The sequence below is a fragment of the Oryctolagus cuniculus genome, chromosome 2, assembly GCF_051225735.1.
Source record: "Oryctolagus cuniculus isolate XC-2025 breed Fujian yellow rabbit chromosome 2, ASM5122573v1, whole genome shotgun sequence".
NCBI classification, from domain to species: domain Eukaryota; kingdom Metazoa; phylum Chordata; class Mammalia; order Lagomorpha; family Leporidae; genus Oryctolagus; species Oryctolagus cuniculus.
In genome coordinates, this window is record NC_142868.1 from 101,496,373 (window position 1) to 101,519,949 (window position 23,577).

The following is a 23,577-nucleotide window of genomic DNA, read 5'->3' on the forward strand; positions in this document are numbered from 1 at the left end:
GAGTGCAGCTTTGAGTCCTGGCAACTCCTCTTCCATTCTAGATTTTTGCTAGTCTGTGGAGAAGGCAGTGAATAATGGCCCAACCATTTCTGTCAACCATATGGAAGACCTGGACGAAGCTCCTGGCTCCTGTCTTTCATCTAATTCAGTCCTGATGTGGTGGGCATTGTGTAGTAAGCCAACAGATGAGTGATTTCTGCTGCTTGTCTTTCTCAGTCTCTCTGACTCCCAAATAAAAACTAAATTAAAAATGAAGGAGTGGCCATTTGACACAATGGTTGGACCACTGATTGGGATGCCTGCATCCCACGTCAGAGAGCCTGGGAAAACTCCCAGATTTTCTTCTGGTCCCAGCTTCATGTTGGTGTGCATTCTGAGAGATGGTGATGAGGGTTAAAGGAGTTGAGTCCGTGCCACCCTTGTAGAGACCCAGATTGTGTTTCAGGTTGCTGGTTTGGACTTGGTCCTGCCCCAGCTGTGGCATAAAGTTGGGGAGTGAACCAACAGATTTAAGATATACCCTTATGTCTACTTTTTAAGTACAAAAATAAAATAATTATTTTTAAAGATGAAGAGAGTTCTCAAAATCTTTAAAATAAAAAGATCAAGCTGTTTCAAAACTATCACAAATGTATTCAGAACAGGAAACACATTGTGAATATTGTATTATTTCTGCAGTCTCCATACAGGCATGTAGATGCTTAGAGGGGGTCCAGTTTTATAACTTTGGCCTAATGGGAATTGGGTAAGGTTTAGCCTTTATAGTATTTGATGCTGTCCCTGTTTTACTAACATGATGTGGAAATTGTCATCTTAAAATTTGGTCATTTTAACAGTAGTTAATTTTGAAGTTATTTCAAACTTACAGAAATACCATGAGTGAGTCCCATTCATTGAGAATGCCCAGTCAGTATCCTTTTAGCACTTTTGCCCCTGACCCAAGATGTTTCTGCGAACTATAGGGTGGTCCCCTGATAAATAGCATATGAACCCAAATTTAAGAAACCAACATTAATCCAACACCACAACCCAATCCACAGAACTATCACATCTTTTTCCAACCATGTTAAAATATCTCTTCTGCCATTGTGATTCAATGTTATTTTTCTGGAATTCTAATATGAAATTCTAAAATGAAAACACTTAATAGAAATCAAGAGCAGAGATGACTCAAGCTGGGTCCCTCCAGTGTTCCTTTCTGAAAAAATGTGGGCCCTGTATTCTCATCAGAAACACCCTGGTCTGATGCTGGGCTCTGCTCAGTCTCCCATCCGCTCCATGATGGATGCTATTAACTTGGTACTTAGTGAATTTCTGCCAGATTGGTTCACATACAACTTTTTAAGGATTTATTTATCCATTTTGAATGCAGAATTACAATGAGTGATCTATATCTATATCTATGTCTACATCTATATCTTTTAAAAGATTTATTTATTTGAGAGAAAGAGAGGCAGTGAGAGAGAGAGAGACAGGTCTCCTGTCTTCTGGTTAGCTCCCCAATTGGCTGCAACAGCCAGAGCTGCATCAATCCAAAGCCAGGAGCCAAGAACTTCTTCTGGGTCTCCCATGCAGGTGCAGAGGTCCAAGCACTTGGGCCATCTTCTACTGCTTTCCCAGGCCATAGCAGAGAGCTGGATCTCTCTCTCTCTGTCTCTCTCTGTCTCTGCTCATTCATTTCCAAAGAGTTGCAATGTTAAGTTCTTTGTCAAGCTGAAGCTAGGATGAACGACTGTTTCCTGGTCTTCCACATGGGTGGCAGGGCCCAAGCACTTGGGCCATGTTCTGAAGCTTCCCAGGTACGTTCACATTATGCTTGATCAATAGCAGAGAAGCTGGAACTTGAGGCAGCACCACAGCACTCTGATGTGGAATGCTGGTGTGGCAGGCAGTGGCAAAACTTGCTGCACCACAGCATTCATATATGCTGTGCTATATACACATTTTTATTCCTCTTTGGAATGTGTGGACTTTTATTAAAAATTATTCTAATATTATGCCAGTATCCTATTTCCTATCAAATTTTCATCCACTGCCTTTAATAGTATTTTTAATCACCAATACTATATGAAATGCTGGTGTTTTAATTCCCAATATTGTTTCTCCATTTATATTTTGATCTAGCATCAAAGCAAAGGGCTCACTCTTCTGTCCTAGTTAGTGTGTCATTATGTACTATATCATTATGAGTTCATAGATTCTTATCTTGTTAAAGGTATTATAGTCTGAGATTATGTGTTCTGATGCTCAAGTTATTCCAGATCCTAATGGAATCCTCTTCAACACACCAAATTAGGGCAGTTAGTGTAAGTACCCTCCTAGGAGAAAAGATTCACTAATTCTTATCTCCCTTCCCTGAATTACATTTCCCTTAAAGGTGCCATTTCTTTCATCAAATCTTGTTACTATTAATGAATATTTACCATCCAGCAGTACTCTTCTATGTTTTCTCTGGAGATGTTCTTAAGTATTAAGGCCATTTTACAAACAAAAATCTCATCAAGTCACACTCTTTCAACTGTGTGGATGGTTTCCCACTGACCTGTGAACAGGGACCATAGGACTTACTGTGATCTTCAGAAAGACAATGCTATGGGTTGTACCCTCTTAAGTCTTGGCTATCAGCTGTCTGCTCGCTATTCTCTTCTTACATGCTAGGACTCAGAAGGCTCCCAGTTGTATCACAGATTTTACAAGTTTCTTCTCAACCCATCCAAAATTATTAGATGTTCCAAATGTGAGATTAAACTCTGTTTTTTATAAAAAAAACTTATTATTTTATTTGAGAGGCAGAGTTACGGACAAAGGAAGAGACAGAGAGAAAAATCTTCTATCCACTGGTTTACTTCTCAGTAGACACAACAGACTGAGCTGGGTTGATCTGAAGCCAGGAGCCAGAAGCCTGGAACTTCACTCTTCTCCCCCACATGGGTACAGGAGCGCAAGCATTTGGGCCATCTTCTACTGCTTTTCCAGGCCAAAGCAGAGAGCTGGATTGGAAAAACAGCTGGAACTCAAACTGGCACCACAGGCAGAGGCTTAGCCCACTATGCCACTGTGCTGGACCCGAAGCTCTTTTAAAATAAGATTTACAGTATTTGTTTGAAAGGCAGAGATACAGAGAGAAGGTTGCAGGGAGAGAGAGATCTTCCATCTGCTGGTTCATTCCCCAAATAGATGCAGTAATAGGGAGATGGGTCATAATGGAGCAGCTGGGACTCAAACCAGTGCTCACATGAGATGCTGGCATTACAGGTAGTGGCTCCATGTGTCAGCTACTTCATTTCTTCTTTCAAAGGAGTTCTCATCCATAAGTGATTCAGAAAGATGTACCAAAGGACCTTTGAGGTGGTTATGATAAATTATCTCTTTTAAACTTTAAATTCCACAGAACACACAGTATAACTAAATTATTTACCAACACAACCTCATTCCTTGATACTTGCCTAATTCAGATGAGATATGTAATGAATGCTAATCTCTGGGTAAAAAGTCATGATCATGTCCATAAAGAAGATTGCAATATAGCTCAGCTGAACAAAGGATAACATGATACTGTGAGTTAGTCAATAGCAACACAAAAATACAGTGATTATTTAAAATGCATATTAAAATAATTTCATCATGACAGCCTCCATTTTGGACTACACCTTCAGCACTCTAAGTTTCTACAGCACAAGCAGCAGTGTGGGCAATGAAAGATTCTTGCTGGGAAAGATAAGAGGAATCTTTTAGCATCACTGACTCACACATTAGCAAGACAGATTTTCTGCAAATAATTGAAATCCATAATCAGCAGCTTTGTTCAAAATTTCATTTTCTGTAACTGTGAAAGTGAAATTAAGGGACGAGATTTGGGACAGAATTTTTAAAGATACGTGAAGAAGGTTATTGAGTGGTACATAACTTGGCAAACCCGCAACAGCAGGTTTTATATAAGAAATAGGTCACCCATAAACAGCTCACTCACACCATCAGCGTGCCCAATTTTGTCTTCTATCTCTTTAACTTCATCTCCATTATCAGCAATTTTATTCATGTTTTAGAATTTAGTTCAAATTGAAGGTATAACCAGAGGACATCACTACTCCTAATCTAAGTAATACCAGTGAGCAAAAATACAGTGTCTTCAATGGCAAACATCCAACTTTCAGTATTATGCCAAACTTATTAAAGAACATGATACTGGCATTTTTACAATGATGGAGTAATAAAAATCATTAGGGCAATTTATCAGGTTTATAATGCACATCAAGTGAAAGGGCTGGCAGTGTGTGCAAATGTAGAGCACAGTGTGTAAATTGTTGAGTATTGTCAGGCAGAAGTGAGAAAATTAATTATGCTGGGTAAAAATATATGGGAACAAGAATTCAGCAGGCAATGTTAAGCAGAGAAGCACCACATGGAAGTATGGAATCATTGTTTAATCAATGGATGCCCTATTCTGGGTTCACAGCTGGGAGGTAGAAATACACTTGGAGATGCAGAGGTCCCTGATCCTCTTCATGATGACTTTTGCCAATCCCAACCAAGACAGTATTCTTAGTCATTCTCCCATGGAAGCAAGTGTCTTTGTGCCATGATCTCAGCTGTGGGCTCTTTCAATTATGCTTCCTCCAATGCTGGACTTAAGTATCCTGCAAGTGGAGCAGATTTTCTTCCCCAGAAGAGCAGCTGGAGACAACAGTGGGGAATCAGAAGTCAATGATTGTAAAAATTGAATCAACCCTACAGAGCCCTCTAGTGGTGAATAGTCACATTCAACTGATTCATGACCCATTATTATAGCTCAATGAGGACCCCAGCAACACTCAGGCCTCCCAAAATTAATTAAACCAAAGATGCTCTCCAGTTAGCACACCTTCTCTTGCTTGTTATTGAGAGAGGCACTTGAGAACTTAATCTAGGAGAGTTTCCTTGCCAGATGCTTTGATCCCCAAGAGCAGAGTCCTTACACACAGTAATCATAAGCCTCTCTCCCTGGTCCATGTCCTTGGATGCAATATGCAAGATTCATGACACAGAAAAATAAGAAAGGAAGGAAGGAAGGAGGGAAGGAAGGAAGGAGGGAGGGAGGGAAGGAAGGAAGGAAGGAAGGAAAGAAGGAAAGGAGAAAGAAAATAGCATTGTGGTGCAACTCATGGGTTTACCATAAATTTAGGTAAAGTGGCGGCTGGTGCTGTGCCATAATCATTAAGCCTCTGCCTGTGGCACTGGTATCCCATACAGGTGCTGGTTCATGTCTCAGCTGCTCCACTTCCAATCCAGCTCTGTGCTAATGACCTGGGAAAGCAGTGGAAGATGGTGCAAGTGCTTGGACCCCTGCACCCATGTGTGAAGAAGCTCCTGGCTTTGAGTTGGTCCAGCTCTGGCCATTGTGTCCATTTGGGGAGTGAACTAGCAAATGGAAGACCTCTCTCTCAGTCTTTCCCCTTGTCTATCTGTGATTGCTTATCAAATAAATAAGTAAATATTTTAAAAAATTAGACAAAGTAACATTTATCTGTGTAATTTCTGTTCTATAAGTAAATCAGAAATTAGAGACTAAGCATAATTGGTTTTCAAGTTTCCTATAAATCAAAAATTTACCTCTTGCAGTATCACACAGTAAAATTTACTTTTTCAAAGAGGAACAAGTTTAATAAGTGCCTTCAAAGAACTTTTTATGATGAGCCAAATTCACTGTTACCAGAAAAATATTTGTAAATTTTAGGAAGGCTGATTAGAAAAAATCAGATATGCCTTCTCCTATCCACATGACTTTGTGAGATTAAGATAGTGCTTTGGCTGGCGCCATGGCTCAATAGGCTAATCCTCCACCTGCGGCGCCAGCACACTGGGTTGTTGCCTGGATGGAGCGCCAGATTCTGTCCCGGTTGCGGGCGCAGTGGCCATTGGGGGTTGAACCAATAGAAAAGGAAGACCTTTCTCTCTCTGTCTCTCTCTCTCACTGTCCACTCTACCTGTAAAAAAAAAAAAAAAAAAAAAAAGAGAGAGTGCTTTGTTTCAACTTTTTCCTATTGATGAATATTGTCACTTGAAATTTTTTCTTTAAAACTAAATACTAATTACCAGTAATCAATCATCCAAATAAGTACGTGATAATATACATTATTTTTTATTCAGCACATCACAGTGACAAATGTAGAGTAGTAGCACATTTATAGTCTGTTCTGGACTCTATTAAAATATTTATTTTCTTGAATCTATTCTGCTTTCTTCATTTCTTTTTTTAAAAGGATTTATTTATTTACTTATCTGAAAGTCAGACTTACAGAGGAGGGAGAGGGTGAGATAGGAAAGGAGAGAGAGAGAGAGATCTTCCACCTGCTGGTTCACTCCCCAAATGACTACCATTGCTGGGATTAGGCCAGGCAAAAACCAGGAGGATGGAACTCCAACAGTTCTTCCATATAGGTGGGAAGTGCCCAAGTACTTCAGCAATGTTCTGCTGCTTTCCTAGGCACATTAGTAGTGAACTGGATCAGAACTGGCACTTGAACCTGAGTTCATCTGGGATGCCAGCATTGTGAGCAGCTGCTTAATCTGCACCAAATGCTGGCCCCTGTTCTTGATTCTTAAAGGACACAGTAATGTCTACATGAAGAGAGATATGTACCAGACTTGAGTTTTACTATGGACAGATGACAGACACTGTAGATTTAGCTGAGTTTATGCCCAAGGGGTAGGACTCATTTAAGTTTCTTTTTTTAAAGATACGCTTTACTTACTTGACGACAGAGTTACAGAGAGAGGTAGAGCCAGAGCCAGAGCCAGAGCAAGAGAGAGAGAGAGATGTCTTCCATTCCACTGGTTCTCTCCCCAATGACTGCAATGGCCAGAGCTGAACTGATCCAAGCCAGGAGCCAGGAGCTTCTTTCAGGTGTCCCATGTAGGTTAGGGGCCCAAGGACCTGGGTCATCTTCCACTGCTTTCCCAGGCCATAGCAGAGAGCTGGATCAGAAGAGGAGCAGCCAAGACTTGAACTGGTGCCCATAAGGGATGCCAGTGCTGCAGGCTAGGGCTTTAGCCTGTTGCGTCATAGCACTGCCCCCCATTTAGGTCTTCTAACAAATTCTGGTGTTAGCTTGACTTATAAATAGAGACAGTTAATAAATTGCACAATAACCTTGGTAAATAATAGAGATATCTTTTGTTTATTTAGAAAGAGACTTTTAAAAGTAATTACATAAAGAATATAAGGAGAGGCTAGCATTTAAGCCACCATTTGTAAGAATAAAATCCTATATGGGTGCCAGTTCAAGTTCTGGCTGCTACACTTCTCATCCAGCTCCTTGATGATGGCCTGGGGAAACGTCAGAGAATTGGCCAAGTGCTTGGGCTCCTTCATCCATGTGGCAGGCCTGGAAGAAGCTCCTGGCTTTGACCTAACCCAATCCCTGTCTTTGTAGCCATTTGGGGAATGAACCATATGATGGAAGATCTCTCTGTCTTTCCCTCTTCTCTGTAACTTTGACTTTCAAATAAACAAATAAGTCTTTTATAAAAACAATATAAATAAAAATCAACTCTTTAGATATAGGTGATTTTAGGAGCTCATCAATGTGGCTGAGGAGGTTATGTCCTATCTGAAATGCTGGCTGGCATCCTTTGTCAGCACCTGTTCAGGTCCTGATGCTCCACTTCCTATCCAGCTCCCAGCCAATGGCCTGGGAAAGCAGCTGAAATGACCCACATGATTGGGTCCCTGCCATCTACATGGAAGACCAGGATGAAGCTTCTTTCTCCTGGCTTTGGTTTTACCCAGCTCTGGCCATTGCAGCCATCTGGGGAGTGAAGCAGCAGATGGAAAGTCTCTTCGACTGTTTCTCCATCCTTGCAAATCTGCCTTTCAAATGAGTACAATGTATCTTTAAAAAGAGAAAAAATAGATGATTTTATCCAATGTTAAAATGAATTCTTTAATGTTTCTTCAAAGGTCCTTTATTCTTCTGTATTGTAGGAAATAGTTGAAAATATTTATACCCATTTTTATAGATTTTGAAAATTTATTTGAAAGAATTATAGAGATAGCAATAGAGATAGAGATATAGAAAAATATAGAGAAAGAGAGGGAGAGAGAGAGAGAGAGAGAAAGAGAGAGATGTTGGTTCCATTTGTTGGTTCACATCCCAAATGGCCACAATGGCCAGGGCTGGGCTGAACCAAATCCAGAAGCCAGGAGCTCCTTCTGGTCTGCCCACATAGGTGGTGCAGGAACCCAAATACTTGTACCATCTGGGATATGAACCGGTGATCATATGGGATACCAGCACCATAGTCACTGGCTTTACCCACTATTTTCACAGTGCTGGACCTCAATTTTATTTTAAAAATAATAAAAAAATAAGTTGCATATTTTACTTACAATCAAATAGATTAAAAATAGGTACATTTGTTTTGGGAATCTCTAACATTTTCAATCATTATACCAATTTAAAAGTCTTAGTACATCAGCTTGAACAGATATGGAGGTCCAGGTTGGGTAGATTTTTCTCTTCTGTGGAATTAATATACATACATTCTATAATCCTAATGATTTTTAGTTCTTTAACAATGCTTTATATAAAAGCACTCAAAATTTCATGGTTATAAAATTAGATGATAATGTGTATTGCCCATGAACCTTTTGAAATACCTTCTTATAAAATATAGGGGCTGGCACTGTGGCATAGCGAGTCAAGCCACCACCTGCAGTGCCAGCACCCCATATGGGCACTGGTTTGAGACTCAGCTGCTCCACTTCTGATCCAGTTCTCTGCTATGGCCTGAGAAAGCAGTAGAAGATGGCCCAGGTCCTTGGGCCCCTGTACCGATGGGGAAACCCAAAGGAAACTCCTGGCTCCTGGCTTCAGATCAGCTCAGCTCTGGCCATTGCAGACATTTGAGGAGTGAAGCAGCAAATGGAAGACCTCTTTCTCTCTCTCTCTGCCTCTCCTTCTCTCTCTGTGTAACTCTTTCAAATTAAAAATAAATCTTGAAAGGAACAAAGGAAGGAAGGAAGGAAACAGAAGAATCAAATGAATGAATGAATGGAAGGAAGGGAGGGAGGGAGGAAGGGAAGAAGGAAGGAAGGAAGGAAGGAAGGAAGGAAGGAAGGAAGGAAGGAAGGAAGGAAGGAAGGAAACAGAAGGGGTAACAAGAACCTGAAATGACTGAGGCTTATGTCTTTGTTCCATCAGTCCCAACTCTGAGTATAGATAAGGACATGGGGTGCCAGTTTCTTTCTGGCTACTTCTTGCTTATATGAACCATTGACATATACTCTGGATTGGATTGATTGAAGAAGAGCAGTCTTGCATTTTTCCTGCATAATTGCTGGGGATATAGTAGTCATGTGCTCCTCTAAAGACTTTTGAAATATGTTAATTCTACATAGTAATAATGGAAGCATTATGATTATGAGGATAAAAGGAGAAATTAGAAACATTGCCCATGGTGGGAAAGATGGGCAAAATGAGAACAAAGAGGGATATAGGAGAGCAAAAGAGTCCTGCCCAGTTAATGTGAAGACAGATGTACACCTGAGTGTTCCTGTTTTGTTTAGTGTGTATGTGCTGTCAAGGAACTGTTGGGTAGTTAGTCTGGCCTGCTTCTAGTCCTGGGGCCCCTCATTTCCTCCCTCTCTTTATGGAACCCTGGCTGCTGTCAGGGGTTAAGGCAAAGACTGTTCTGCTTTCTTCCAGCTGAGTAGGGGTGAAGTAGGGACCTGTGATCAAGACAGCGTTCCAGCAGAAGCTGGCCTCTCAAGGGGGTTGCAGTGCCAGCTCACGGAAACTATCTCCATTCAAGGTTTCATGTGCATGACCATCTAGAATTTCTCTGCTTAAGTCTGGAGTAAATGAATCTAACAAGCAAATTAGATGCACAGAAAACAAAACAGTATTAGAGTGTCTAAGAAAGGTGCTATACAAACCAAGAGGGAGTTTTCCCATTGAGAGATAAAAGGAAACTGACAAGAAGGACTTGATAATTACCAGGTTGATGTTAAGGCCAGGCCAGGTATAAGTGAGGCCCAGACCTATCTATCTCTTCACATGGGGTACTGGAAGTGACATCATAAATGAGGTGGGAACCTCCTTAGGGAAGACACCCTGTTGACTTCCATTACCCACCTGGCCTGGGAGCAGAGCTGGCCTGAATAGATTAGTTTTAATAGGTTACATCTCTAAAAGACATTTAGAGCTCTGCCTGCAATGTTACTGATCCTAGGTCATCCCTTCAACCATGCTGGTTACTTTGGAAGTTGGGAAGAATGAAGGGCTTTTTCAGTTTAGGGAGGGCCAACAGGGTCTGCAGCTCTGACCCAGGAGTCCTTCAACCTCCAGGGAAGTTCCATTTCCACTAGTGTCACTCTTGGTAGAGTTACCAGGCCCCTTCAGGAGCCATCTTCTAGCATGACTGCTGCTTGCCCAATGCCCAGATTGCTCATATTGCCAGTCAGTGCCATTTGAGGTAGACTGGCTTTGTTGGGTCTCCTTGGTGGAAGACTCCTATGTAAGGCAGCCATTAATTGGCCTGCCATCTATCCTTACATTGGTTCTTCTGCCTAAATAACTCCTCTTCCTCCTAGTCTCTGTTAAAGTGGACTACGGAGGCAGCCTTTGGGAAGGTCAGCCAAGGGGGTGCTCAATCCCATCCCTAATCCTTGGTGGCCAGAGCTAGAAATCTGTGGTCACAGGCATGTTATCACAGTGTTTTCCAGGGCTGGTACTGTGGCACAGCAGGTTAAAGCCCCAGCATGCAGTGCTGGCTCACCATATGGATGCCAGTTCAAGTCCCAGATGCTTCACTTTTGATCCAGCTCCCTGCTAATGCACCTGGGAAAGCAGCAGAGGATGGCACAACTCCTGGGGCCCCTTGATCCATGTGGGAGAACTAGGAAGAAGCTCCTGGCTCTTGACTTTGGAATAGTTCTGCTCATGTGGCCATTTGCAGAGTGAACCAGCAGATGGGAGACTTCTCTCTCTTTGTAATTCTTTCAGATAAATAAAATAAAAATAAACCTTTAGAATAAATAAAAATAAAAAAAGAAAGATAAGATTATGCCCATAAGGAAAGGTATGTCCCTCTAGGTAAGATCAAACATTAAGACCATGTTATCTAAACTGTCATGCATTTTGAAGTAATTATTAAGACCCTCTCTCCCTTAGTTTGGTTTGAAAAGGAAGGTTTCAAATGTTTACTGTGCAAAAAGTCTTTCAGAATCTTGAAGAGGACACATTTTAAACATAGAGCCAACAATGTTTCAATTTCCATGAGCAGTAAATCTGATTTTTAGTACAAAATGTGAATGATGAAAGACTTTAAATAGGTAAAATTGTAAATGGTTAAATTTAAAAACTCATTAACTAAAAATAAGAGGTGATTGCCTACTCCAGACAGTATTTTCGAAAGCATCTGCAAGATTTTATAAAACATTTATCTCTTTTAGGCCTCTAGGACCTTTTCATTAAGATGACTATCATGACTGATAGCAACACAACAAGATGATAGGACTTTTGTAGCATTTGGACATTTGTATTGATAGCATTTTATATCATCATAACATTTAGTACCATTTCACATCTTTACACTACCTTTAATATAACCCAATTAGCCTAATTAGTTGATGTCTCTACAAGATGAAAGAAATATCCTTTAACATTTCCAGGGACCCAACTGGAAATATCAAAGTCAAAAGAATTTGGGCCGGCGCCGCGGCTCACTAGGCTAATCCTCCGCCTAGCGGCGCCGGCACACCGGGTTCTAGTCCCGGTCGGGGCGCCGGATTCTGTCCCGGTTGCCCCTCTTCCAGGCCAGCCCTCTGCTGTGGCCAGGGAGTGCAGTGGAGGATGGCCCAGGTGCTTGGGCCCTGCACCCTATGGGAGACCAGGAAAAGCACCTGGCTCCTGGCTCCTGCCATCGGATCAGCGCGGTGCGCCGGCCGCAGTGCGCCGGCCACGGCGGCCATTGGAGGGTGAACCAACGGCAAAGGAAGACCTTTCTCACCTGTCTCTCTCTCTCACTGTCCACTCTGCCTGTCAAAAAAAAAAAAAAAAAAAAAAAAAAAAAAAAAAAAAAAAGAATTTGGAACTTTATTTTTTGAATGCCTGCAAAGATGCCAAGAAGGCTTAAAATGTCTGGTAGAAATAGGATCCCTTAACATCTTAATGTAATATAGGCCAGACTTGATCATTGTTCAAAAGTGATCCCTCAAATGCTTTAAAATGAGCATATAATCAAACCACAACTCTTATTAATAAAGACTCAGGTGTTTTTAAACAATTGATCTCTTTGGTCTTTCTCTAAAATGGAAAAGTAAAACCTTAAATGAGTTAGCACACAGAATCATCTCATAATTTGAAGCAATTTTAACAGAGAAATAGAGAAGAAAAGAGAGCTTACCGGAGTTGGTAGAAAACTGACAGAGTCATCAATTAAACAAAAAACTATTAAAAGGAGATGCTTTTAATCTATTTCAGAATTAGCAATTAAGACTATCACCAAATAGTTCTGCTGATTTCCTTGAGTTACATTTTGAATTGATCTTTTAAAAATCTCCAAATTAAAGATTTTCTAAATAAAAGAATATAGCAAATCTCAACCTTAATCTCAAGCAGTCTTGAATAGTTTTCCATATATGATCATTTGTAAAAATATATTTGTTAACAAATTTAAATTACTTTATAGACTGTAAATCAGAGATTACAAAATAGGGCCAGCACTGTGGTGCAGTGGGTTACAGTCCCAGCCTGTGGCACCAGCATCCCATATGGGCAATGGTTCAAGTCCTGCCTGCTCCACTTCTGATCTAGCTCTCTGCCATGGTCTGGGAAAGCAGTAGAAGATGGCCCACATCCTTGGGCCCCTGCACCCATGGAGACCTGTAAACAGCTCCTGGTTCCTGGCTTTGGATCAGATCAGATCAGCTCTGGCCACTGCGGTCATTTGGGGAGTAAACCAGTGGAATGGGCAATCTCTCTCTCTGGCTGTACCTCTCTCTGTAACTCTTTCAAATAAATAAAATTATTCTTTAAATAATCTTCCTATATTCAAGACAGAAATTCCTTCAAACCCAATATCCAGTTGAATTTTACAGCTGAACCAAAATTTCATGCATGAGACCGTTATTTACCAAAGATATCTTTTTAGATTTTAAACTGAATTTGAGCCTAGTTTTTTATCCAGAAAACACCTTGGGCTAATAATGTCTGGTCAACCATCAGCTACTTGAAACTGTCTGAAACAACTACATCTTCAGGCAACTCCATGACTCCAAGGTTGACTGTGCCCAGTGGCCAGGGTGCCACAGACGAGTTACTCACTAGTGATTGTTCAACATCACATTAGATTTAATGAAGGAGGGCGTTCATCAGAGCAGATGGGCACCTTCTTGTTGAAGAGATTCTCAATGAGGACAATCTAATAGGTGACAGAATGAAGTGCTAGTGTGGAGAGAGAGCTATGCCTGGAAATAGTAATGAACCCAGTTAGCCAGTTGGTTTGAGCATTATTCCACATAGGTTAGGAGAGCTATCTCCCAGGGTAATGTTTCCATGGGAGGGGCCCTTTATTTCCTTTCCACTCCTTGTGTGGAATATTGCTGGGTAGAGGGCTTCATGGGTGTGGAATTCCTGAAATTCCTACCAGAACTTTACAAAGGACTTGGTGGCCCTCTTGGTGGAGGTCATGAGAAATTCCAAGGTGGCCAGGTTAAAATAACAGGCAAGACTTTGTCTCCATGAAATATTAGCGAAGAGATTTTGGCTGCCACTAGACAAGGCAGGTGAAAAGATAGAAGAAGGCTAGGCATGGGGCATTCTTTCAAGTGAAGTTGCTCAGGACTTGCCACAGTTCTTGAGATTTCTTTGCTAACACTGCCAAATATATTACTGGAGATGGCTGGAACAGAGATTTTTGTCTTCATGTGAGAGAGAATCTAGATGTGATATAGAGTAGCAGTGCGAGATGTGGCTGCACTGTGTTAGGTTTTAGCATTTTAGGTCTCATAGAAGGATAGGAAGTAGCTAGTTAAAGAAGTCTTTATGGGCCACTGCTGTGGCATAGGGAATAAAGCCTCCACCTGCAGTGCCAGTATCCCATGTGGGTGCTGGTTCATGTCCTGGCTGCTCCACTTCCAGTCCAGCTCTCTGCTATGGCCTGAGAAAGGAGCAGAAGATGGCCCAAGTCCTTGGGTCCCTGAATCCATGTGGGAGACCGGAAAGAGGTTCCTGGCTTCTGGCTTCTGATCATCAGAGCTCCGGCCATTGCAGCCATTTGGGGAGTGAACCAATGGAAGGAAGACCTTTCTCTGTCTCTCCCTCTCTCTGTCTGTAATTATAACTCTCATGTTGGGGTCTCAAGCCTGATGCTAGCCCCTGACCAGCAGGGGCAGCACAAGCCCTCCCCAAAAAGGCGAATGGGAAGGGTAAGGTCAACAGGTGAACACACCACAAGCACCCATGAGTTCTGTCAAAGCAGGAACCACTTTATTGAGGAAGTGTGCAGGCTTATAAAGCTTACAAAAGACATGCACAGTAGGGGAGCCAATCAGTGAAAAGGTCATGCAGGCATGGGTGGACCACGCACAGGGGCACCTTAAGCAAAGTATAGAGATCATGCACTGTCCACGTGTCTGGAACTAAAGCAGACCTATCATCCCTGCCGGTGGTCTGATGATCATACGTAGCTTAATGGCAGCAGCCACAAACACACCCCTCAAACATCCACCAGGCACCATATTGTGATGGAGATTTTAGGCAATGCCCAATACTCTCAAATAAAATAAATAAAATCTTCTTTTTCTTTTTTGAGAGGCAGAGTTAGACAGCAAGAGAGACAGAGAGAAAGGTCTTCCTTCCATTGGTTCACCCCCTAAATGGCTGCTTTGGCTGAACCATGTCAATCTGAAGCCAGGAGCCAGGTGCTTTGTCCTGGACTCCCATGCAGTTGCAGGGCCCAAGCACTTGGGCCATCCTCCACTGCCTTCCCGGGCCACAGCAGAGAGCTGGACTGGAAGAGGAGCAACTGGGACAGAACAAATGCCCCATCAGGGACTAGAACCCGGGGACTAGAACCTGCTGCAGGCAGAGGCTTAGCCAAGTGAGCCATGGTGCTGGCCAATAAATAAAATCCTGGAAAAAAAAAAAAAAAAAGGCAGGCTAGAGGGGAATTGAAATTTAGAACTCATGAATTAAGCAAAATACGGCCTGAGGGAAGAAGGTCCTTTCAAGGGTGTCCCTCAGGAAAGAGGCACCCACCGAGAACCTAAGTTCTGAGTTCTCTAAGAGGAGACCATGAAAATCCCCAAGCTCAGACTGGTGTCCCAGTTTTAAGCTGTTACAGATAAGCATTTCCCCCAAGAGCAGGAAACTGACTAAACATGCCAGGCCCTAAGAATGGGTCAGGATCTCAGGGGTGGGAGTAGGGAGGGGCAGAGAGGGCTTACAGGGAAGTTTTTCTCCCTTGGGGAGAGCAGGATAAAGAGAATACAGGGGAGAAGATGGTGGAGGGGTAGCAACTGCCCCTGCTGCCCTTGGTGAAGGGAAGAGGAGGAGGCTGTGAGATAGGGTGGGGAGGAGTGAGTGGAATACTTGTTCCTGAGATGCTGGCTTCTCAGGTGGAGGGGGGAAGTGACAGATTGAAGGGGAGGCCTCAGGCCTTCTTCTTCTATGAGAACTTGGAGTGAGCAAAGTTGATCCAAAGGAGGAAAAAGGCTTGGATCAGGGGACCTCTGACAACTTGCCATTTCTCTGTGCAAAGTTACTAAAATCTTAGAGAACTTTGAGATGAAGATGCCAAATTCTGCCCATTTTAGAATCATTGTCCAACTTATGTTGAGGCCAAATTTTAGTGCAGAGGTAGATTAATCACCTCTGCTTTATCTCCCCATTCAAGCTCTTCTTCCAAAAGTCTTTAAGAGGCAGGCTAGAAGGGCCCGTGCTATGGTGCAGTAGGTTAATCCTTCGCCTGTGGTGCCGGCATCCCATATGAGTGCCAGTTCTAGTCCCGGCTGCTCCACTTCCAGTCCAGCTCTCTGCTATGGCCTGGGAAAGCAGTAGGAGATGGTCCGAGTCCTTGGGCCCCTGCACCCACGTGGGAGACCGGGAAGAGGTTCCTGGCTTCTGGCTTCAGATTGGTGCAACTCCAGACATTGTGGCCATTTGGGGAGTGTACCAATGGAAGGAGGACCTTTCTCTCTGTCTCTCCCTCTCACTGTCTGTAATTAAAACTCTGAAATAAAATAAATAAAATCTAAAAAAAAAAAAAAAAGAGGCAGGCTAGAGGGGAATTGAGATTTAGAACCCATGAATTAAGCAAAATACAGCCTGAGGGAAGAAGGTCCTTTCACAGGGTGTCTCTCAGGAAAGAGTCACCCCAACTGAGAACTTAAGTTCTGAGTTCTCTAAGAGGAGACCACGAGAATCCCCAAGCTCAGACCAGTGTCCCAGTTTTGAGCTGTTACAGACAAGCATTTCCCCCAAGAGAAGGAAACTGACTAAACATGCCAGGCCCTAAGAGGGGGTGTGAAATGGCCCAACCTAATACCCCAGGCCCTAAAGGGAGGAAGAAGCCTCATGAGCATCGCCCCAATGTGCTTGAGGTGGCAGAGACCTCTCTTACCAATCCAGTGGGTTGAGAATTAGGTTCGCTGTGGCCTGCAGTGATGAGATCTGGCAAAGGCTCTGTGAATGCATTGAGAAATGAGAAAGTGCAAGCAGATGAGAAAATGATCTGGAGAGCATCTCTCAGGGCCATCTGAGTCAGAAGGGAAAAGGACATGGTGGGAAAGAGAAGGTGGGGGGGCAGAGACAGTAAAAAGGGAAAAGAGTTCAGAAAGGAGAAGAAAGTCTGGAGAAAAGTTGAAATGCACAGCTCTTACCAAAAAGATACGGGAGTGGCTGATTGAGGCTAGTTGCCATTCCCTCACTCCCCCCTCACATGGCACACCACATGTAAGGAGATGATACGAACTCACAGTCAGACTGAATTTATTCAAAGAAAATGAACTTGCAGAAGTTGACCAGCTGCCAGTGTGCACAAAGACCAAACATGTGGCTGAAGTCCCAGACCCCAGTAGCCTGGGCCTTATTATATCTTAGGTGGGTTAGGGTAGAGGTGGAGAATAGCAGGTGGAGATGAGCTTCTCCATACAGGTTTTTCAAGTTTTTCAAGGGCTTCTAAACCTGGAGAAGAATGTAGTGGGTGAGGTGGGAACAATGTAGGATGTGAGACTGGACTGGTCTCTTGAAAGAAGGCAGGGGTAACAAGAACCTAAAATGACTGAAGCTTATGTCCTTGTCCCATCATAAGCCAAAGCCAAGAATCCGGAACTCCATCTGAGTTCCCACACGGATGGCAGAGACACAAGCACTTGGGCTACTTTCCCAGGTGCATTAGTGTTGTGGGCTAGCTTAGGCTCAAACTTCAATTTCATGCTCTTGCCTTTTACTTAAAGAAGAATTCTAAGTTCAGGCACAAATACAACATGCAGCATGATGAGGCTTATTTATAGTGAGAAGAATTCATAGGAACAAATAGTCTTTATTAAAGCAGAGTGTGGCAGGAAGGGGAAAGACAGACTTCCATACCAGGCTCTTCTGTGTCCACGAGGGGAGAGAGAGAAAGCATGCATTCCCCTTCACCAAGCTTCTTATGAGCTTCCAAAAGGGCAGTGTTTACATAGTCTGCTTGACATGTGGGTGATAGGATTACATGGGGGTGGAGGAGGTATGGCTTTCAGCTCATGAACTATCTATCTACCTTAGTTTTTCCACATCATGAGCAGAGAGCTGGATTGGAAGTGGAGCAGCTGAGACTGCAACCAACACACAGGTGGGATTGCTTGCATGTAGAGGTGGCTTAACCCATAGTGCCACAACACTGGCCCTGATATTGACATATCATTAACTAAACTCTATTTCATTTTCAATTTCTGTTATTGCATAATATACTTTTTCTGTCTTAGTAACCACAAATTATCATTTTAAAATCAAAATCTAGACATTTTAATTATAAAAATAATACTTGGGGGTGGCATTGTGATTCTGCAGGTTGAGCTGTTGCTTAGAATACCAGTATCCCATAACAGAAAGCCTGATATGAGTCCTGCCTGCTCTTCTGTTCCAGCTCCCTGATAATCCAGTTTCCTGGTAATGCACCTGGAAGGATAGACAGTGACCCAAGTGCCTAGATCCCTGTTGCTGTGGATTTGTTTCTGAGAGGAAGAGCGTGGTGGGGGAAAGAGGTGTAGAGTCACCACACAGACCCCAGGAGTTGGGTGAAAGCAGGCCTGAGGCAAGCAGTTGCTACAGCTGCTTATATAGTAAGGCAGCCAATCCAGTCAAGGGGCGGTCTATGCCCTAACCAATCAAGGCCTGTTGCCAGGCAGTTTCTGAAACCATCCAATCACAGCCTGTTGTCAGTCAGGCTCTGTTGTCATGTGGTTTCTGAAGCCACCTAATCACGGCCTGTTGCCAGGCAGTTTCTGTTGCCAGTGGCCATCTTGGCATGACCTTCTCACCTTCTCATTCCACCACATTGATCCCTATCACCTATGTGGGAGACCCAGATGGGGTTCCTGGTCTCTGGCTTTATCCTAGTCCACCCTAGATATTGAAGCCATTTCTGGAAGAAAACAGTAGATGGAAGCTCTCTCTCTCTCTCTCCCTCAACTTCTCCCTCTCTCTCTATCTACCTTTAAAAGTACATCTTCAGTAACAATACACATATTAGCTATTAAAGACTGCGGAAGAGTATAAAATGAAAGCATGACTCCCTTCATTCTATACTAGTCATATTTTCCAGAACAAACTACTCCTAACTATTTCTTATATTATCTTCTGAGATTTCTATATGCATATATACAAGAGTACTTTAAAGTATCATGAAAATGTAATCAAATGATTAAGTCTAATTTGCTGTAATTAATTTCTTTTTAAATTTTTATTTTTATTTATTTGAAAATCAGAGATACAGAGAGGCAGAGACAGAGAGAGTGAGAGTGAAAGCGAGGTCTTCCATCTGTTGGTTCACTCCCCAGATGGCCACAATGGCTGGAGCTGAGCAGATCCAAAGCCAGGAGCTTCTTCAGGTCTCCCATAAGGGCACAGGGGCCCACGGACTTGGGTCATCTTCCACTGCTTTGCCAGGCCGTAGCAGAGAGCTGGATCAGAAGTGGAGCAGCTGGGACTTAAACAAGTGCCCAATGGGCACAGCAGGTGACAGCTTTACCTGCTGCACCACAATGTCGGCCCTTGTAACTAATTCCAAAGTCCATGCATACAAGAAAGTTTCAAAACCATTTGTGTAGTGTGTATTAGGAAAAGAAGTTAATGAATTACAAGTTTTGCACCAAAATAATGTCATCTTTAATTCCATTTCTCATGAACTTTTTGATGTGCCTTCATAAAGATATATGTGCAGAGGGCTAGCATTGTGGCATAAATGGGTTAAACCACCACCTTTAATGCTGGCATCACTTATGGGAACTAGTTTCTGTCCCAGCTGCTCCACTTCTGATCCAAATCCCTGTTTATGTGCCTGGGAAAGCAGTGAAAGATGACCTGGTTGAAGCTCTTGGCTCCTGGCCCCTGGCCCCTGGCCCCTGGCTCTTGGATTTGGCCTGGCTCAGCCCCAGCCATTGCAGCCACTTGGGGAGCAAATCAGCAGATTCACAGGGAGAGATGGAAGAGCTCTCCTTGTCTGTCTCTCTGCCTTCTGAATGAAATGACAATGAGTAAATACCACTTTATAAAGAGATACATATGCATGTGTCCTTTTTTTACAAAGGGGCATTTTTTCTGTACCTTGTTTTACATAAGTACTCTGTCCCTACATCATTTTTCAGACCTATTACATATTTAGTATTTGACTGTACAGATATACCATAATGCATTTTACCAATTCTCTGTCAATATACATTTAGGTTGCTTCTGTTTTATTCCCATCTTGAACAATACTACAAAGACCTGACTTGCTCTTTACATATTTGACCAAATATATATAAGATAAATTTGCAGTTGAATCCTAGCAAAGGACATTAACATTTAAAGAACTTTGATCTGCTAAATTATCCTCCAAAGAGAGTACTGTGTTATTCTCCTGCCAATATGAGTGCAAGGGCCTGTTTCCCCACACCTTCCAAAAGTGTGTGTGATCAGAGTCAAAATTCCGTCCTATTCTTCCGATTTCCCATTTCTTCTGCTCTCTGTCTTCAACTTTTCTTTCCCTCTTTTTAGGTCTCTGATCACACTTGGCTTTTGCCAAACTAATTTGTGAATATGTTCTGCAATTATTTCCTCTCTTCTTACCTTCTACACTGCTTTCTCTTACCCTCCAACCTCACTTTTCCTGCTCACAAACTTCCCTGATAGTTTCCCTGCAGCTCAGCCCAACTGAACAGAAAACAAGTGCTCACTCTTTCCCTGGTCTCCCAACCTGCCATCCTCTTCAACCAACAGAGAATGTTAATCAGGAAACATGGGAATAATTTCATAAGAAATAATACTGCCTGTGGTGCTGGCATCTAATACAAATTTCTTATATAGGAGTATGCTTTTGCATTTAATTACACCCATTCTCTACTGCTTATAAACATTATCATATGAAAAACAGAAATGAGAGTTAACTATATCAGAAATTATGTCAGAAATAAACTCTGAATTTTAAAAAGCTATAATATACATGGTTAATTTTGGCAATCTGCACAAATGACCTGCGTCCTATTACTTTTTGCTTTTGAGTACTTCCCAACCTCTCTACTGACCTCCACCTCCTCCCTCCTCCTTCACTCCTACTCTCTTTCTACATCACTGCCCCCTTTGCCGCTGAAGCTCTCTCCCTTTGGAAGCAGTCTTGTAGACTGACATTCAATCATATGAGAAATGTTACTTATTTCAAAATGGTTCTGTAGGACAGGCCTGAATGGCATTTGATGGAAATCAACTGGCCTTCTAATAACCCTTAAATATGTTTCCAGCATACATGGGGCCAGTATTGAGGCATAATATGTAAAGCCACTGCCTGTGACACTGACATCCCACATGGGCTGTGGTTCATGTCCCAGCTACCCTACTTCTAATCCAGTTCCCTGGTAAGATGCCTGAGAAAGTATCAGAGGATAGCCCAAGTGCTTGTGTCCCTGCTTCTTCATGGGAGACATGGTTGAATCTCCTGGCTCCTGCTTTGATCCAGTCCAGCGCTGGCTGTTGTAGCCACTGAGGATGTGAACCAGTGGATGAAGATTGGTATCTGTGTGTGTGTGTGTGTGTGTGTGTGTGTATGTTTCTCTTTTCCCCTAACTCTGCCTATCAAATAAATAAATTTCTTTTAAAAAGTTTTAGAAAGGGGTCCACACTAATGGTGCAGCTAGTTGAAAACATCCCTTGCAACACTGGCATCCCATATAGGTACCAGTCCTGGTGGCTCCATTTCCCATCCAGCTCCCTGCCAATGGTCTGGGATCAAGTACTTGAGCCCCTACACCCAAGTAGGAGATCTGGCTCCTGGCTCCTGGCCTCAGTCTAGCACAGCAGAGGCTGTTGTGGCTATTAGGGAGTGAACCAGAAGATGAAGATCTCTTAGAATAGAAAAAAGAGGGGTCGGCGCTGTGGCACAGTAGGTTAATCCTCCACCTTCTGTGCTGGCATCACATATGGGCCTGGAAAAGTAGTAGAAGATAGCCCAAGTCCTCGGGCCCATGCACCCATGTGGGAGACCCAGAAGAAGCTCCTGGCCCCTGGCTTCAGATCAGCAAAGCTCTGGCCATTGCAGCCAACTGGGGAGTGAACCAGCAGATGGAAAACCTTTCTCTCTATCTCTCTCTCTGCCTATAACTCTACCTCTCAAATAAATACAAAATCTTAAAAAAAAAAAGAATAGAAAAAAGATTAAAATTAAGAAGAATAAAAAAGCCCCTCTCTCATTCTGCCTTTCTATTTAAAAAAGTTTTAAAAAATTTAAAAAAAGAAAACTGACCACAAATATTCTGACTCAATTTGACATACGATGGAGCCAAGAAAGCTACTGCTGACTTTGTCTAGTGCCTCCTCAATCCCTTTCTGCAGAAAAAACAATTCCTCTTGCTTTCCAAGCACCCAAAGCCAAAATGACCAGTGCTACCCAGTTTAACTCTGTTAAGGCTGCTCCAGCATTGAAGGAAAGAAGGAGGAAGGGACACAAATGCACAGTGCTTTAGATCATAGTTTCAGACCAGAGTCTCATGGCTGGGGGGGTGGGTGCTTTCTCAAGATGGAGTCTCAGGTGCTCCAAAATGGAGTCCCTACTGTCCAGGTGTTACTTCGTTACCAGCTTATGCATCTCATACAAAATATTCCTCTCTTACACATTTTATAAAACTTGCCAGAAACCTATAGCCATGAGGGGAAGGATGTGCCAAGGCAGCCAGTTAGCCTGATGAGTCTAAGCATCCTGTTCTCAGCTTTTTCCAAGTCATATTAACAGGCAAACAACATGGTTGCTCAGAAAGTGGTCTTACAGTTGTTTCATGGGTGTGAAGCAGCTCTTCCCACCAGAAACACAAAAATGCTGGTCCACTCACAAGCACTGTGATAGGGAGGGCACTGGGGAAAAGGTCACAAACAACACACTGGGGCTGAGAGGAGAAATGCTGTCACCCTAACACCCTCTATCCAGAAATCACTTTCTGTGTTTACTTCCTAGATGGCCTCATTATGCTAAATGAGTTTCATAAACTGGTAATCTGGTGACAATGACATTCTATCAGGACACTGGAATCACTCAGTTATTCATGTGAAAACTGCATTACACAGAAATTCACTCAGCAATAGTTTTCAAGGTCACATCTACTCTACATCTCTGTGGGGGGAGAGGTGAACTTTTTTTCTTTCCCCTCTTCTTTTTGACCCCTCCTCCCATTAACAACTTGTATAGATGCTTCCACAGACCAGTCTTTATGAAAATGTAGAACTAATATCGTCCTATGTAAAAACATGTCACGGGTTAAACACAGAACCCAAAATAAGACAAGTAACTGGACTTCTTCATTAATTCAGTGTGGGGTCCAGCACTGTGGCAGAGTGAGTAAAGCTGCCCCCTTCAGTGCCCACATCCCATATGGGCCATGCCAGGTAGATTGTTTTGAAAGGGAGGGGGGAATTTTTTCTAAGTCCCAGCTACCCCACTTCCAATCTAGCTCTCTGCTATGACCTGGGAAAGCAGTAGATGATGGCCTAGGTCCTTGGGCCCTATACCCAGTGGGAGACCCAGAAGAAGCTCCTGGCTCCTGGCTCCTGGCTCCTGGCTTCAGGTCAGCCCAGCTCTGGCCATTGCAGGCATTTGGGGAATGAACCAGCAGATGGAAGACCTCTCCCTCTCTCTCTGCCTCTGCCCCTCTGTATCTCTGACTTTCAGATAAATAAATAAATCTTTTTTTAAAAAAAAGTATGGACTGTAAGATAATCAGCCTGGTGGAGCACTGGGTGACTGATTTTCTGTATTTGTGTTTATAGTTCTCCACTTCATGCAAATCCAGACTAAAATAGCTCCAGTTGTTGACTCGCACAGTTCACTCACTCTCCATGACAGGCAATAGCAGTTGACATCCTTCCTAAC

General features: G+C 42.8%; 1 long non-coding RNA gene across 3 annotated transcripts in view; it reads right to left on the bottom strand.

Annotated features, from left to right (window-relative positions):
* Positions 1-4,343: 4,343 nt before the first annotated feature.
* The window catches only part of LOC138848534 (uncharacterized), a 79,013-nt gene continuing 59,779 nt past the window's right edge, over positions 4,344-23,577 (bottom strand). For all 3 annotated transcript variants that reach the window (XR_016230129.1, XR_016230130.1, XR_011386403.2), the window contains one exon: positions 4,344-4,674. This is a non-coding gene — a long non-coding RNA (uncharacterized LOC138848534). The remainder of the gene's footprint in view (positions 4,675-23,577) is intronic.